The sequence below is a fragment of the Giraffa tippelskirchi genome, chromosome 6 (genome assembly GCF_054371585.1).
Source record: "Giraffa tippelskirchi isolate mGirTip1 chromosome 6, T2T-mGirTip1v1.2.pri, whole genome shotgun sequence".
NCBI lineage: Eukaryota > Metazoa > Chordata > Mammalia > Artiodactyla > Giraffidae > Giraffa > Giraffa tippelskirchi.
Genome location: NC_137280.1, coordinates 171,903,882 through 171,918,143, shown reverse-complemented (window position 1 = coordinate 171,918,143; position 14,262 = coordinate 171,903,882). Strand labels below are relative to the sequence as shown.

Here is a 14,262-nt window from a genome sequence, read left to right as displayed (position 1 = left end):
TCTTCCTTGGATTGAGAACTACTCGTCTCCTAAACTATGGCATTTAATTCAGTTACACATACCACTCATCTCTTACAAACACTAATTAATTTTCTGATATCTCTTAAGTGTAACTTTTTATCCTAAATGCTATAATATTCCTGAGACTATGAAGCACATTCGTAGACTTCAAGGATCATGCCTTGTTCATTGTTTCTTGAATCTTCCTGGTTTTAACTTCAATGACAGGGCACTTGAGAGCAGGGCAGGGCTGGGGAATGTGACAATGACAACGACAACCTTTAGGGATAGTGAGGCAAATACGCAAGTAAACTTTCATCCTTCGGGGCATAACCCAAAGTGACCTCTGGCAAGCCAAACTGCATCCAAGTCTTATGCTTATACATTAGCTAAAAATGTGTATTCAACACAAGGTATAAGAGAAGATATTTGCAATATAGATACTCGGTAAAGGGCTAGTACCCAGAATATACAATGAACTTCTACAAATCAATAAGAAAAACACAAAAACAGAAAACTCAGTAAAAAGGTGGACAAAAAATGAACATTTAACCAAAGAGAGTATCTAAATTAAAAAGAAAATATTTAAAATTATAACAATATCATATTTGAGAGATACAGTTAAAACTATAATCAAATATCACTGCATACTGGGATGACTAAAATTAAAAAGATGGAAAAATTATGTCAAGAACCTGAAGCAACTAAAACTCTAATATACTTCTAGTGTGAGTATAATTTGCAACAGCATTTTGAAAAATTATATCTTTTAAAGCAAAACATATATAAAACTATGACAACCTGACTCTTAGTAAATGCATACATACGTTCATGAAAAAAGTTTTATGTCATATCAAAGCTCTTTGTAATAGTCAAAATCTGTAAATTGCCCAAATGCCCATAAAGAGGAGAAAGTATAAACAAAATGTAGCATATCCACATAATGAACACAATACAAGAAGAATGAACAGTCTACAACTACGCACAGAGAACAGCGCTGACTCTTCCAAACTCAACACTGAGTGAAAAAAGCAAGACTTTTGTGCTACCCTATGGTTCCATGTCAATAAAGTTCAGAAACAGGTGGAAGTAATCTGTGCTGTTAGAAGTCAGGAGGGCTTACTCTTGGTGGAAGGAGGTAGACACTGGAAAATTGCACAGTGCGGTTTGAGGGCTAATGCTCTATTTCTTGGTATGCTATTAGCTGTTATCAGTGAAAATTTATCATCTCCATACTCATGTTCACTTTTTTCTATGTATATTTCAATAAACAACTACCAAATTTTAAAAATGAAAATACACTTTGCATGGTTCTTTGTAAATTATCTATATTTAGTATTTTTAAATTTAGGATTTTTTTCTTCTGGGTGGGCTTCCCTGGTGGCTCAGATGGGAAACAAAATCTGTCTGCAATGCAGGAAACTTGGGTCGAATCCCTGGGTCGGAAAGATCCCTGGAGAAGGGAATGGCAACCCACTCTGGTATTCTTGCCTGAAGAATTCCATGGACAGAGAAGCCTGGAGGGCTACAGTCCGAGGGGTCAAAAAGAGTCGGACACAACTAAATGACTAACACTTTCACTTTCTTCTGGCTAGTCAGAAAAAGTTGATATTATAGAGAGGACAGGTTTATAAATTGGCCTCTGTACCACTTAGAAACAACCACATATCCCAAGATAACTGTCCTCCATTTTGAAGAACATGGAAAGAAGTTCCCATTCTTTGCCATGAGATCAAAAGCCATTTGGCAAAGCACACATTCAACTCTCTTCAGCTTTATTTTCAGATACAGTTACAAGTAGTATTCTATCCATATCAAATATTTGCTATTTACCATTGTCTCATTCTCCCAAATCTCTATTTATTGCCATTATCTAGAACCTAAGACCAAATGAATACTCAATATTTAATGAAATAATAAAAAGTCATCATTCAAGTTGATGTTCGGCATTGATGGCTACTCTGTATAATGATCCCTTACTCATCATGGAAGTTTCTGGAGGCCACTCTCCTTGGGGATCAGGCATACCACAAATTTCAGACATTTTTCTGCAACAAACAGAAAGTATAAACCATGCCCTATAGGGCATTACATGCTCAGATGTCAGCAGTTAGCATGAGTTTAAAAAACTAAGATGAACACAGCTTGCTATGTCACTCTCTAGTCATTATCCACACATTCTGCACACCCTCAAACCTTTACCTCATCACCACCACCCCCACACACACACACCCCAAATGTAACAGTTTTATGCTCAAAAAAAAATGTGACTCAGCAGATAAAAGATGGAATAACCTACTTACAAAGTGTGCACTTTCGGGTCAGACAAATCTGAGATCATCTACTGGTTCTACCTTTCTACTCTCAGAATATAAGTTCTGCGACTTCAGCAATTTTTGTCTTCTAATTCACTGCTCTATGGTCTGCACCTAGGCTAGACTGTGGCATATGACTGGCATTTAAAGATTACTGGCTGAGTGAATATGTAAGATTGGCGGCATCCAAAACTGGGCACAGAGCATCTGACATCCCCAAACCAGTGATGTTGAAGTTGCTATGCGATTCAGACTCCTTATGAAGAGAGAACATGTGAAAAAATATTCCTCTGTGTCACCAACAAAACAGAATACAAACATTGACCACAAACTTCTATACACTCTACAACTCCCTGATTAAAAAATGAAGAAATATGCAATAAATTATGTGATCTGGTTTTCATAATAACCATTCCAAACTTACTAAAACTGGAAACAAAAAAGATTACATTTTTTTTTTTACCAGAAACCTTCTCAATTTGAGTGAAAAACAAAGTGAGACTAATTAAAATATTTATCTAGTAAAGAATATGCAGAGAGGTGACAACAGTGTTAGGCTTGGAGTCAGATGGACCTAAATTTTAATCCTAGACAACCTAGACAGCATATTAAAAAGCAGAGACATTACTTTGCCAACAAAGGTCCATCTAGTCAAAGCCACAGTTTTTCCAGTAGTCATGTATGGATGTGAGAGTTGGACTATAAAGAAAGTTGAGCGCCAAAGAATTGATGCTTTTGAACTGTGGTGTTGGAGAAGACTCTTGAGAGTCCCTTGGACTGCAAGGAGATACAACCAGTCCATCCTAAAGGAGATCAGTCCTGAATATTCATTGGAAGGACTGATGCTAAAGCTGAAACTCCAATACTTTGGCCACTGATGAGAAGAACTAACTCATTTGAAAAGACCCTGATGGTGGGAAAGACTGAAGGCCGGAGGAGAAGGGGACGACAGCGGGTGAGATGGTTGGATGGCATCACCAACTCGATGGATATGAGTTTGAGTAAACTCCGGGAGTTGGTGATGGACAGGTAGGACTGGCGTGCTGCAGTCCATGGGGACACAAAGAGTTGGACATGACTGAGTGACTGAACTGAATTGAAATTTTAACCCAGCTCTGGCATTTATTAATAGTATGAATGACTGTGGAAAAGTTTTACCTGCAAAAAAAAGATAATTATATATCTCATGTGGTTTTTATGAGGAATAAAAGAAATAATGCATTCAAGTTTTAGTACACAGGCTGGCAAAAGATAGAGAAATTCTCAATAAATGTTAGATCTTATTATTAGAGTGCCTTCTTGACAAATATTATGATAGATATTTCACATTTTAATTTTTTAAAATATTTTTAGAGAAGATTCAGCAGCATCCATACTTCTAGGCATTTTTAAACCTGCTGATCAAAAAAATATCAGAAACTTATTTCACTCATGGGGTCAAACTTGCATATGAGATCATCATCCAATCTTCCTCTATTATGTTGAACAAAATTATTTTCCCAAAGTGATCCACCTTTAATCCAGCCATAAAGAGTTGCAGTTCCCAATTTTAATTGACAAATCTAATTACTGTGATGAGTTTATTTATAGTCACTATTCAATATCTATTGATAGTTTCTTGACCTTGAAGAATATCATCTAATTAACATGGCAATATGTGTTAATGGATTTTTAAATTACTTCACACTGGATAAAAGGTAAAATGAAAAAGGGAAATTCATTTCCAGAAAGAAGAATCACAATTGATGAAAACAAGCCTTACACATGGCACTAAATACGGAACATGAAGGATTTCCATGGTATGCATTTGATATTATGGTGTATGGGGGCAAGTTATTTTATAGAAGGGGTGGTACATGTTTGGGGAGTTCTGTCAGGAATACTGTTAATCAACTCTGCCTCAATATAAAAGACTTTTTTTTAAAAATTTAGCTCAGAAAAAAAGATTAAATGAAGTGGTAAGTTTGGGTACCTAATTAATTATGAATGATGTCCCTGTAGGAAGAGGAAGACCCCAGGGATGAATGTCCACAGAGGGAGACCAAGTAAGGACACAGTAAAAAGACAACCAAGGAGAAAGACTTCAGTAGAAACCAAACCAGCCAACACCTTGAACCCCAGAACTATGAGAAAATTAATTTCTGCCTGTAAACAACCTGATCTGTGGTATTTTGTTATGACAGCCCTAGCAGGCTAACACAGGGAGTTGTGTGCCAGCAACTGGTACAGTAGCTGGCACAGAGTAAGTGTTCAACTTAGAAAGAAAGAAGGGATAGATGAAGTAAGGAAGGAAACAGGGAGGAGGATAAAACGAAGGAGTTTCTTACAAACGGAAATTCGTGTCCACAGGACTCAAATCCAGAATGTCTAGGCCTTTTCCACTGCAGCAAGTGCTTTGACACCTTTAACTTCCAAAACCTGGAAGGCACTTGATTTGCATGTGCCTTGCATAAACTTTCAACCTTTTACATTTATTTACCATTCGCCTCCACAGGACAGTAATTTCATCATTCATGGGGCCCAAATCAACATGTCTGAAATCAGTCATTACATTTAAAGAGAGAAAAGTAAACTAACACCTGTGAAATTTCTATTTTGCTTCTAGCAGTTTATCAAGAAATATTTTATGTATTGAAAAGCAGTGGGTTAGCCAGGCTATACCTTAAGAATTTGCACAGCTACCACAGATTATTCTTCTCTGATATCTAATCTTTTTAAAATAAGGGGCCTTCCTGGTGCCTCAGGGGTAAAGAATCAGCCTGCCAACGCAGGAGTCATTGGTTCGATCCCTGATCCGGAAAGATCCCCAATGCCTGCAGAGCAACTAAGTTCAGGTGCCACAACTGTTGAGCCTATGCCCTAGAACCCAGGAGTCGCAACTACGGAAGCACGCACGCCCTAGAGCCCCTGTTCCAAAATAAGAGACGCCACCACAGTGAGAAGCCCACACACAGCAACAAAGAGGAGCCCCGCTTACCACAGCCAGAGAAAGCCGGTGGCACAGCCGAAAATGAAACTACAAATAAAAACAGAGATGAGAAGGTGTGAGGGGGAGATTTTTAAAGATTTTCTTTTTATTTGGAAATGACATTTTCTTTCACCACAGAAAATATAAGAAAGGAAATTGTACCTGTGGAATTTAGGAAATACTCGCTTTCTCGGCATAAGGCAAATGGGAATGAACTCCTACAGTGAGAACTATCGCTAGTACAGTTAAGTGTAGCGAAGTTGTTGCAGGAAGGGAAACCCCTTCCAGGGCCCCAAACTGGGCTTTTGTCTAACACTCGGAAATGAACTGTCTGAGGAGACACATGTGCTGAGAAAGCAAGAGATTGTATTGGGAAAGGGCGCCGGGGTGGAGAGCAGTAGGGTAAGAGAACCCAGGAGGACTGCTCTGCCACGAGGCTCGCAGTCTCGGGTTTTATGGCGATGGGATTAGTTTCCGGGTTGTCCTTAGCCAATCATTCTGACTCAGGGTCCTTCCTGGTGGTGCACGCCTCGTTCAGCCAAGATGGACGCCAGAGAGAAGGATTCTGGGAGGTGGTCGGAGATGTGGTGTCTCCTTTTGACCTTTCCCGAACACTTCCGGTGGGGGGTGGCTTCTTAGTTCTATGTTCCTTAGCAGGACCTCCTGTTGTAAAACAACTCATGCAAACAGTTACTATGGTGCCTGGCCAGGGTGGGCGGTTCTAGTCAGTGTGCTTCCCCTAACTAAGTGATGTTCAGTGAGGCTCATTGTATATGAAGATGCTTCAGTCAAATGTACTCAAGCACAGTTTTAGAATGATTCTTTATTATTTGAAAAGAAGCTAGCTAAAAACCTATTTAAAACCATATCTCTTAATGCTTTATTTTTTTCCGTCAGCACCAAGGGGTGAAGGAGGCGGCACAGCTAGCGGAGATAACAGAAGACCGTCCCCGGTAATTCAGAAAGCCAGGCCTTGACCAGCTGGCACTCACACGGACACAGGCATCTCTCAGGCCTATCTGCAAGGCACTCACAGTTCATGGCTTAGTCCCTATGGATCCTGTGACCCTGTGGATTCTAGAAGTGCCTGCTTGAAGGACAGTATCTCTCCTTTTCTGTTACCTCAATCTTTGATACAATTCAGTTCAGTTCAGTTCAGTTGCTCAGTCGTGTCCGACTCTTTGCGACCCCATGAATCGCAGCACGCCAGGCCTCCCTGTCCATCACCAACTGCTGGAGTTTACCCAAACCCATGTCCATCGAGTCAGAGATGCCATCCAACCATCTCATCCTCTGTCATCCCCTTCTCCTCCTGACCCCAATCCTTCCCAGCATCAGGGTCTTTTCCAATGAGTCAACTCTTCGCATGAGGTGGCCAAAGTATTGGAGTTTCAGCTTCAACATATGTTAATATAATTACAGCCTACTAATTGATTTATGTTGGCAGTTTTATCAATATTATGTCTGATCCCATCATTTAAAGCCATTGAACAATTTGAAGGGAAAAATGGTATATATACGTGTGTATATATGTGTATGTATGTGTACATATTTGTATGTGTGTAGGTATATCTGAGTATATGTGTGTGCATGTGACTGTCTGTCTTAGCGACATGGGGAAAAGAGAAAAAGAAGACTTGACAAGTACTTCCATGAAAACATTCTCAGATTCGTTTGTGCATCTCATTCATTTCAACCTCAGAAGCCACCAAACCCATCACAAATTACTCTAGTCAAAAAAGTGAGTAATGCTTATTTGGCTACTGAATCTATTTTTATACAAATTAGTTTAATTTTTATCCACTTAACCTCTCTACTTCCCTAACATAGTTTGATCTACCTATAAAAACCCTAAATACTAAGACCCAAGTAAAATCCTTTTTTTATTTTTATCAGAGTTTTCCTACTCAAGTGAGCCCTGTGTTATGGGCTACATAATTTATAATCTCAAGTATACAAACTTGGAGAAGGCAATGGCACCCCACTCCAGTACTCTTGCCTGGAAAATCCCATGGACGGAGAAGCCTGGTAGGCTGCAGTCCATGGGGTCGCTAAGAGTTGGACACGACTGAGCGACTTCACTTTCACTTTTCCCTTTCATGCATTGGAGAAGGAAATGGCAACTCACTCCAGTATTCTTGCCTGGAGAATCCCAGGGACAGCGGAGCCTGGTGGGCTGCCGTCTATGGGGTCGCACAGAGTCGGACACGACTGAAGCGACTTAGCAGCAGCAGCAGCATACAAACTTGGCAGGTAATGTGAGTGATTAGTGTAAATACTTGGTATCTGTGTATGTTTCTCATTTTCCTCACACCTAATACAGTCATGAATATGAGAAATAATCTTCCTCCTAACTCTACCACAAGGGAAAAAAACCTCTAGAAGCAGGAGGATATATGGCAGCTGGCACACAACATTCATGTGGGAGATAAAGGGGAGTAGTGGGGACTATGGCAAATTGAAGAATGATGCCACTTCCAAAGTGAACAGGAGCTACTCGGCTGCAGACACGGCTCCCTCATAAGATCGTGGGTTTAGGATATACAACTCTTCCGAATTATCAAGAGAAGACAAACTCTGAATATTTATGTAAAATAGTGTCTTTAAATACTGGCAATTAATTAAAAATTATTTTAAATACACCAAAACTTTTCTAAACAACATGCAGGCAAAAGAGTATGGTCCAAACATCTAAGGACCAGGTTTAGCCCAAGCCATCATTTGCCACCTCTGAAACAGACATTCATGAATACACACAGCTCCAGGGCATCTCTTCTTACTATCTGAAACAACAGGACTGTGCAGCATACACACTCCAGTGCCTAGCTGTCTGTGTTTAAATTCTGTTCCTCCATTAACTTGCTGCGTAATTTGGTCAAATGACCTAACCTCTCTGTGCCTCAGTTTCCGTCTTTGTAAAATGCAGATAATAACACGATTTTTATAAAGATTAAATGAAGTCCTATTAGTACAGAAATTCAGTTCAGTTCAGTCACTCAGTGGTGTCCGACTCTTTGTGACCTCATGGACTACTGTTTTCACAAACAAAAGCAAAACTGTAGTGCCTTATATACAAATTTAAAATACATCAGGTTTCATTATGTATCATGTTGTTTACTACTGCCTGCTTTTGAACCTAAAGATCAATTACTACTTTGTGGTTTAAAATTAAAACAACACTATAATGGGCAGCAGGGACATGAATCCAATCAATCCTAAAGAAAATCAACCCTGTATATTCATTGGAAGGAATGATGCTGAAGCTGAAGTTCTAATACTTTGGCCACCTGATGCAAAGAGCCAACTCTTTGGAAAAGACCCTGATGCTAGGAAAGATTGAGGACAGGAAGAGAAGGGGGAGCAAGAGGATGTACAGAAATTAGACTAGCTTAAATCACAGGGTAATTATTCACTATAAGATGGCTGTTATTAAATTTCATATTGAATTATAATTTATGGTATTTCTTTGATAACTTCTCCCTCCCTAAACTGTAAATGTCTTGAAAGTATCATTTTATACAAAGTGACACTTAACATAGTTTCTTTTTCTACAAGGACCTTAGTATTCTTTAAGCCCCAAATGTAGTAGAAATCTTAAAAAGACATTTTAAGAGACTGACTGGAAATAAGGTCATGATACTACCTGTCCTTGCCTTTGTTCTATATATTTAAATCTACTGTAAGGCCAGCACGTTGCACGAGTCCATGTCAATTTGTTCTGTGATCAGTTATAATGAATGTTTTCCAAGTCGCAGACATATAATTTCCTCTTTGATATATTCTATCCAGTCTGCAGTACAACAGACAGGAACTATTTCATGTCCTTTCCTTTTCTCCTTTTGAAAAGACTAGGAGAGAGTTAGGGTTAGATAGAACAGTAGGTACACGTAGGGCAGACTTGTGTGACTGGAGCCCCTGGGTCTTTCTCACCTGCCTTTACTTAAATTGACAGAGGTTACATCACAAAAACCTGACAGGGGGCTTGTAAAAATGGAGCCATTATTATCCTCATTCTTTTCTTCCACTGTAATCCTTGTTCTCTTTGAAAATAAAGAGTAGGTTCTAGAAAGGGAGTGTTACAAAACAGAACCCCCATATTTCGCAGCATGAAATTCAGAATTCTGAGACCGGTAACACAAATAGAGCTTTACGCTATAGACTGCGATAATGACTGTAGCTCAGAACTTCGGGAGACAGGCGCTAACACACAAAGTTAAAGGCATGTCCTAGTCCAATCTAAACATCTCTCCTCCCCAAACGACATTTTAAAATGCTGAATACAACCATCACAAATCATGTGTCACTAAGCAATCAAAAACCTTCTCCTAAGACTTAGTGGGTTGAAAGTAATACAATGGAATGGGGCCAGAGAAAGTGAAAATACGAGATGGCTTACAATATACTGACATTAATACTAAGGCTTTTCAGAGGAAACTTTTATTGTTAAAACAATGGTCATGACCCTTGGGCCACCTTGCTGTATGAGTGCTCATAGGCTACATGTGGGTTTACGTGGAAGGGGAGGGTAGAGAGAGAGAATGTGGAAAAGATAGGGTTTTGGAAGAAGCCAAATGAATCATGAAAGCTTAAGGAAGAATTGCATGAATTATGCAGATAAATGTCTCTTGAAAATCTGGCTTAAACAAAGGTGAAATCTGAAGGAAATTAACCATATCAGAATTTACAGTACTCAACAGTTTCTTCAAATAAATATTCACTGTTTAGTCTCTTCCAGGCACTGGACTTGATTTTGGAGACAACAATGCAAATGAGATGCAGTCTCTGCCCTTGAAGAGCCACTGATTCCAATATGTTTGTACCTGTGTGTTGGGAGTAAGCTTACCCAAAACTGGAGGGAGAGTGGGGCGTAGAGGAGAGGGAGGGGGAGGGGGAGGGAGGGAGGGAGGGAGGGAGGGAGGGAGGGAGGGAGGGATGAAGAAAGGGTGAAAAAGAGAGAGAACGAAATAAAGAAGACTGTAAGGGTAAAGTCAAAGGAGACATTGGTCAGTTAGGAAACAAAAAAGCGGAGAGCAGAAAGGTTTTATGTGACTTAACTTAGCTCTAACTGACCAGGTGTTGCTAGACAGATGGTAACTGAAGGGTATCACTTCACGAAATTAACCTCTTGAAATGTTTATTTTGCTTCTTTTCATAAGCTCCAAAGCCCATGTCTGTTAACTTATGGGAAAACAACTCACTTATGCTCTTGCATACTGCCAGGTACATGACAGCAACCATATCCTTAATATCCTAAAAAGTCACTCATAGTTTGTAAGGAAACAATAGACAGTACTTTGAAAAATATATCTAAAACTCATACTATCCAGCTCTCTAAGAAACTCTATAGACCCCAAACATAGAAAACAGAAGTCAAACACAGAAGAAAATAGGCCTAAAATGATCCAAAAGGCTGTAGACTGGAACCTACAAGAAAAGAAACTAACCCTAGATGATTTAAATTGAAAGAGATTTATTTAAAGAATCTTAGATTGATATCAGACTCATGGGAAGTCAAGGAAGCAGAGGTGTGGATACACAGCCAAGAACAATCCCTAAAATTAGCCTAATGACTTGATGAACTGGAACACCACGGCTGCCATCTCATGGCACCGGACTCTGCAGCTCACTCTATTGGCATTGCTGGTCCGAAACACCAGACACAGGCACTGGAAGCATGGTTCTGACCACTGAGATTCAACCCAGCAATGCAACTTCCACTGCCAACGAGAAAGAACTCCCCAAAGTGTCCACTATTCTGGGCTGGGCACATCTCACTTCATGGTACCTAGATCACACATCCTCGTCCTGGCTGCAAGAGGGGACGGGCTAGGGAAGTAATATGTTCGCCATCTATAATGGGAGGAGGATATGCCCCTGCAGAGACTCATAATGAAAAGGCCACTCCCATATTTGGGAATACGGTTCAAACGCTGGCCAACCAAGAGGAACAGGAAGCTAGAAGCTACTTTTCTGTAGCAGAAAGAGCAAAGATTCGATGTTAGCCAAACTTGAATAACCCCTCTGCCTTTTATTAGGTATGCGACAACTTCTCTGAGACTCATTTCCTCATTAGTAAAACCAGGGAAACATTGCCTACATTTCTTATTTGTGGGAAGGAAAACACACACACACATATACATACTTTGGAATGGATGGTTGTTCAGTCACTCAGCTGTGTCCAACTTTTTGTGACCCCATGAACAGCAGCACGCCAGGATTTCCTGTCCTTCACTATCTCCCAGAGATTGCTGAAATTCATGTCCCTTGAGTTGGTGATGCCATCCCACCATCTCATCTTCTGTCACCCCCTTCATCTCCCACCCTCAATATTTCCCAGCATCAGGGTCGTTTCTAATGAGTCAGCTCTTCACATCAGGTGGCCAAAGTATTGGAGTTTCAGCTACAGCATCAGTCCTTCCAATGAATATTCAGGACTGAGTTCCTTTAGGATGGACTGGTTGGATCTCCTTGCAGTCCAAAGCACTCTCAAGACTCTTCTCAGCATCACAGTTTGAAAACATCAATTCTTCAGTGCTCAGCCTTATTTATGGTCCAACTCACACATCTGTACATGACTATTGGAAAAACTATAGCTTTGACTATATGGACCTTTGTCAGCAGTGATGCCTCTGCTTTTTAATACACTGTCTAGGTTGGTCATAGCTTTTCTTCCAAGGAGCAACGGTCTTTTAATTTCATGGCTGCAGTCACCATCTGCAGTGATTTGGGAGCCTAAGAAAACAAAGCCAGCTTTTTTACCCTCCTCTTTCACCTTAGTCAAGATGCTCTTGAGTTCCTCTTCGCCTTCTGCCATTAGGATGATGTCATGTGCGTATCTGAGGTTGTTGGTATTTCTCCCAGCAATCTTGCTTAGCTAGGGCTTTTTCTCTCTTGGTATCTTTTAAAATAGGAGATACATTTCATTTACCATGAAATATTTATGTATTATTTGGCCTTAAGAGAATGAACAAAAATCTTGTAAAATTCATTCCTAAAAGATTCAGATCCACTCAAGAACTGTGTGAAGATGTGAAGGAGTCTCTATGCTGATTACCCGGCATTATGAGTTTTCAATGAAACCAAAATCTCGCCCCCCCCAAAAAAAAGAAGGGAAAAAAGCCTAGTTGGGGAAGAAAAGAGCATTCCTGGAGAAGAAAGCAGAAGGGGAGACTGCAGAGCTGGCACTTTCTCCTCTCCCTTCTCGCCTCTGTGTAAGCAGACATCTCAAAGCAGCTCATTATTCAGCCGACTGTGTTTGCTGATCACCAGGACCTGCAAACTTTGGGGAATAAGGCAAAGACTGCCCTTTTCAGCTTCTCCCTGCGCTAAGGCTCCTTGGCAGGGCCTCTGAGGCTTCGTAAGGGCTTAGAGAAGCCTGCAGAAATAATCTCAGGCAAGGCGAGGGGGTCACTGAGGGGACCCACCCAGAGACATTCTTTAGGGGTTTTGAGGAAAAAGAGGTGTCACTCTTTTCCACAGAAATCTCTGAAGTTAGGGGGCTGCCCAGAGAATGTCCCCTAGGTACCAAAGCCCATCTCAAGCGTCACACCAGAGAGCCAGCATCAGAGACCAGCTGCACCAAATGTCACCAGGCATCCTTGTCAGACGGACAGGAGGCGATGGCCGGTCACAGAGGTGCCCCGAATCCTCACGAGGAGCACTGTCCCTCACGTGAGCGGCAGGCCCTCACCTGTACCCCAGGCTTCAGCAAACACAGGTGAGTGAGGGTGCGGAACACTACCCCTTCACTGACCATAATAAACACTGAATGTGTCCTGAAAAAAATTATCTGCACAAATGGAGATATTTCTACTGTAAAGATCCAGCTTCACTCCTCAGCCTTATCAGTGGGTGGTGGAACAGAAAATAATGTTAACAAGGTATTAGGGGAAAAAACTGAATACTACATGTTTGTTTGTATGTTGCTGACTTGAGAGTATTCAAGGTATGGCTTTTATAACTACTTGACTCTCGTACGTGAAGGAGCCTAGGAGAGGGGGTATATGAAGGGAACAGAATGAAAAACTAAAGCCAGTCAGCCATCGCTAAATTGACGAAATTTCACCTAACAGAACTGATTCTATCTGGTACTAGGACACCTTCCAATTTCAACAACAACGAACACAAAATGTTTCTATGGGTCCTAAATAAATACATTGTTCAGTGCTTTTCCAAGAAAAGAAATTATTATACCTGAACCTTGTTATCCATTCCAGTAGAACTATTATTTAAACTGAACTTTGTTGATTTTTAGCTAAAAAATACTCAAGTCTTGACTGACTGTGCTGTTTACTGTAGCGTACTACTAACAATAATTACTTAAATCATAGCAATAATTTACAGTACACAATGTGTCTTTGCTCTGAGAAACTCTAAACAACCTCACATTTACCATGTTCCTTGTTCACAGGCATCCCTGTGAGGGCTGGAAACGAACACAGAGTGTATTGATTGTGCTGTACAGAAAAAGACCCACTGAGGTTAAGTACTAGACCCAGGTCTGTGGCAGACCCAGGATAGATATCTCCAAAGGTAACTACATAAACCAATGTTGAGCTAAACCCAGTTATAACAGATTTGATTAAGGCCGACATCTCCGCAACACAGGAACTGGACCTCCTCAGCAGAGTCATGAAATCTTAGCCCTGGGCGGACCTCCATCTCTCTCTAAAGAACCTTAAATCAGCCCATCAGCCTCTGTCATTTTACTTTCTTCAGGCTGTTAGGGTTGTGGTACCTTTCTGGTCTGCATCAGGCTAGGTGTTTTGGCCAAGACAATGGGCAATTTTGCTCCCCAGGAGTATGACTACAAGGACTTGCCTGACAACAAAGTAATTCTTCAACTGAAGGAAACTCTTTTTTTTTAATCACAATACTTGAAGATCACAAAGTTCCCTTAACATGTGATCACTGTAAAATTACTGTTAAAGGCTATTTTAATAAAAATGATGCTATCAAGTTGATATCTGATTGGCTAAT

The 14,262-nt window shown here is 40.5% G+C and overlaps 2 long non-coding RNA genes across 2 annotated transcripts in view; one reads left to right on the top strand and one right to left on the bottom strand.

The window, feature by feature from the left end:
* The window catches only part of LOC145511090 (uncharacterized), a 704,343-nt gene that overhangs the window by 588,746 nt on the left and 101,335 nt on the right, over nt 1-14,262 (bottom strand). The gene's annotated exons all lie outside the window — the stretch shown is intronic.
* LOC145511093 (uncharacterized) lies at nt 5,239-14,244 on the top strand. Its single transcript, XR_014057495.1, has 5 exons — nt 5,239-5,357; nt 6,181-6,236; nt 10,009-10,116; nt 10,440-13,000; nt 13,694-14,244. It is a non-coding gene; the product is annotated as an uncharacterized LOC145511093 (long non-coding RNA).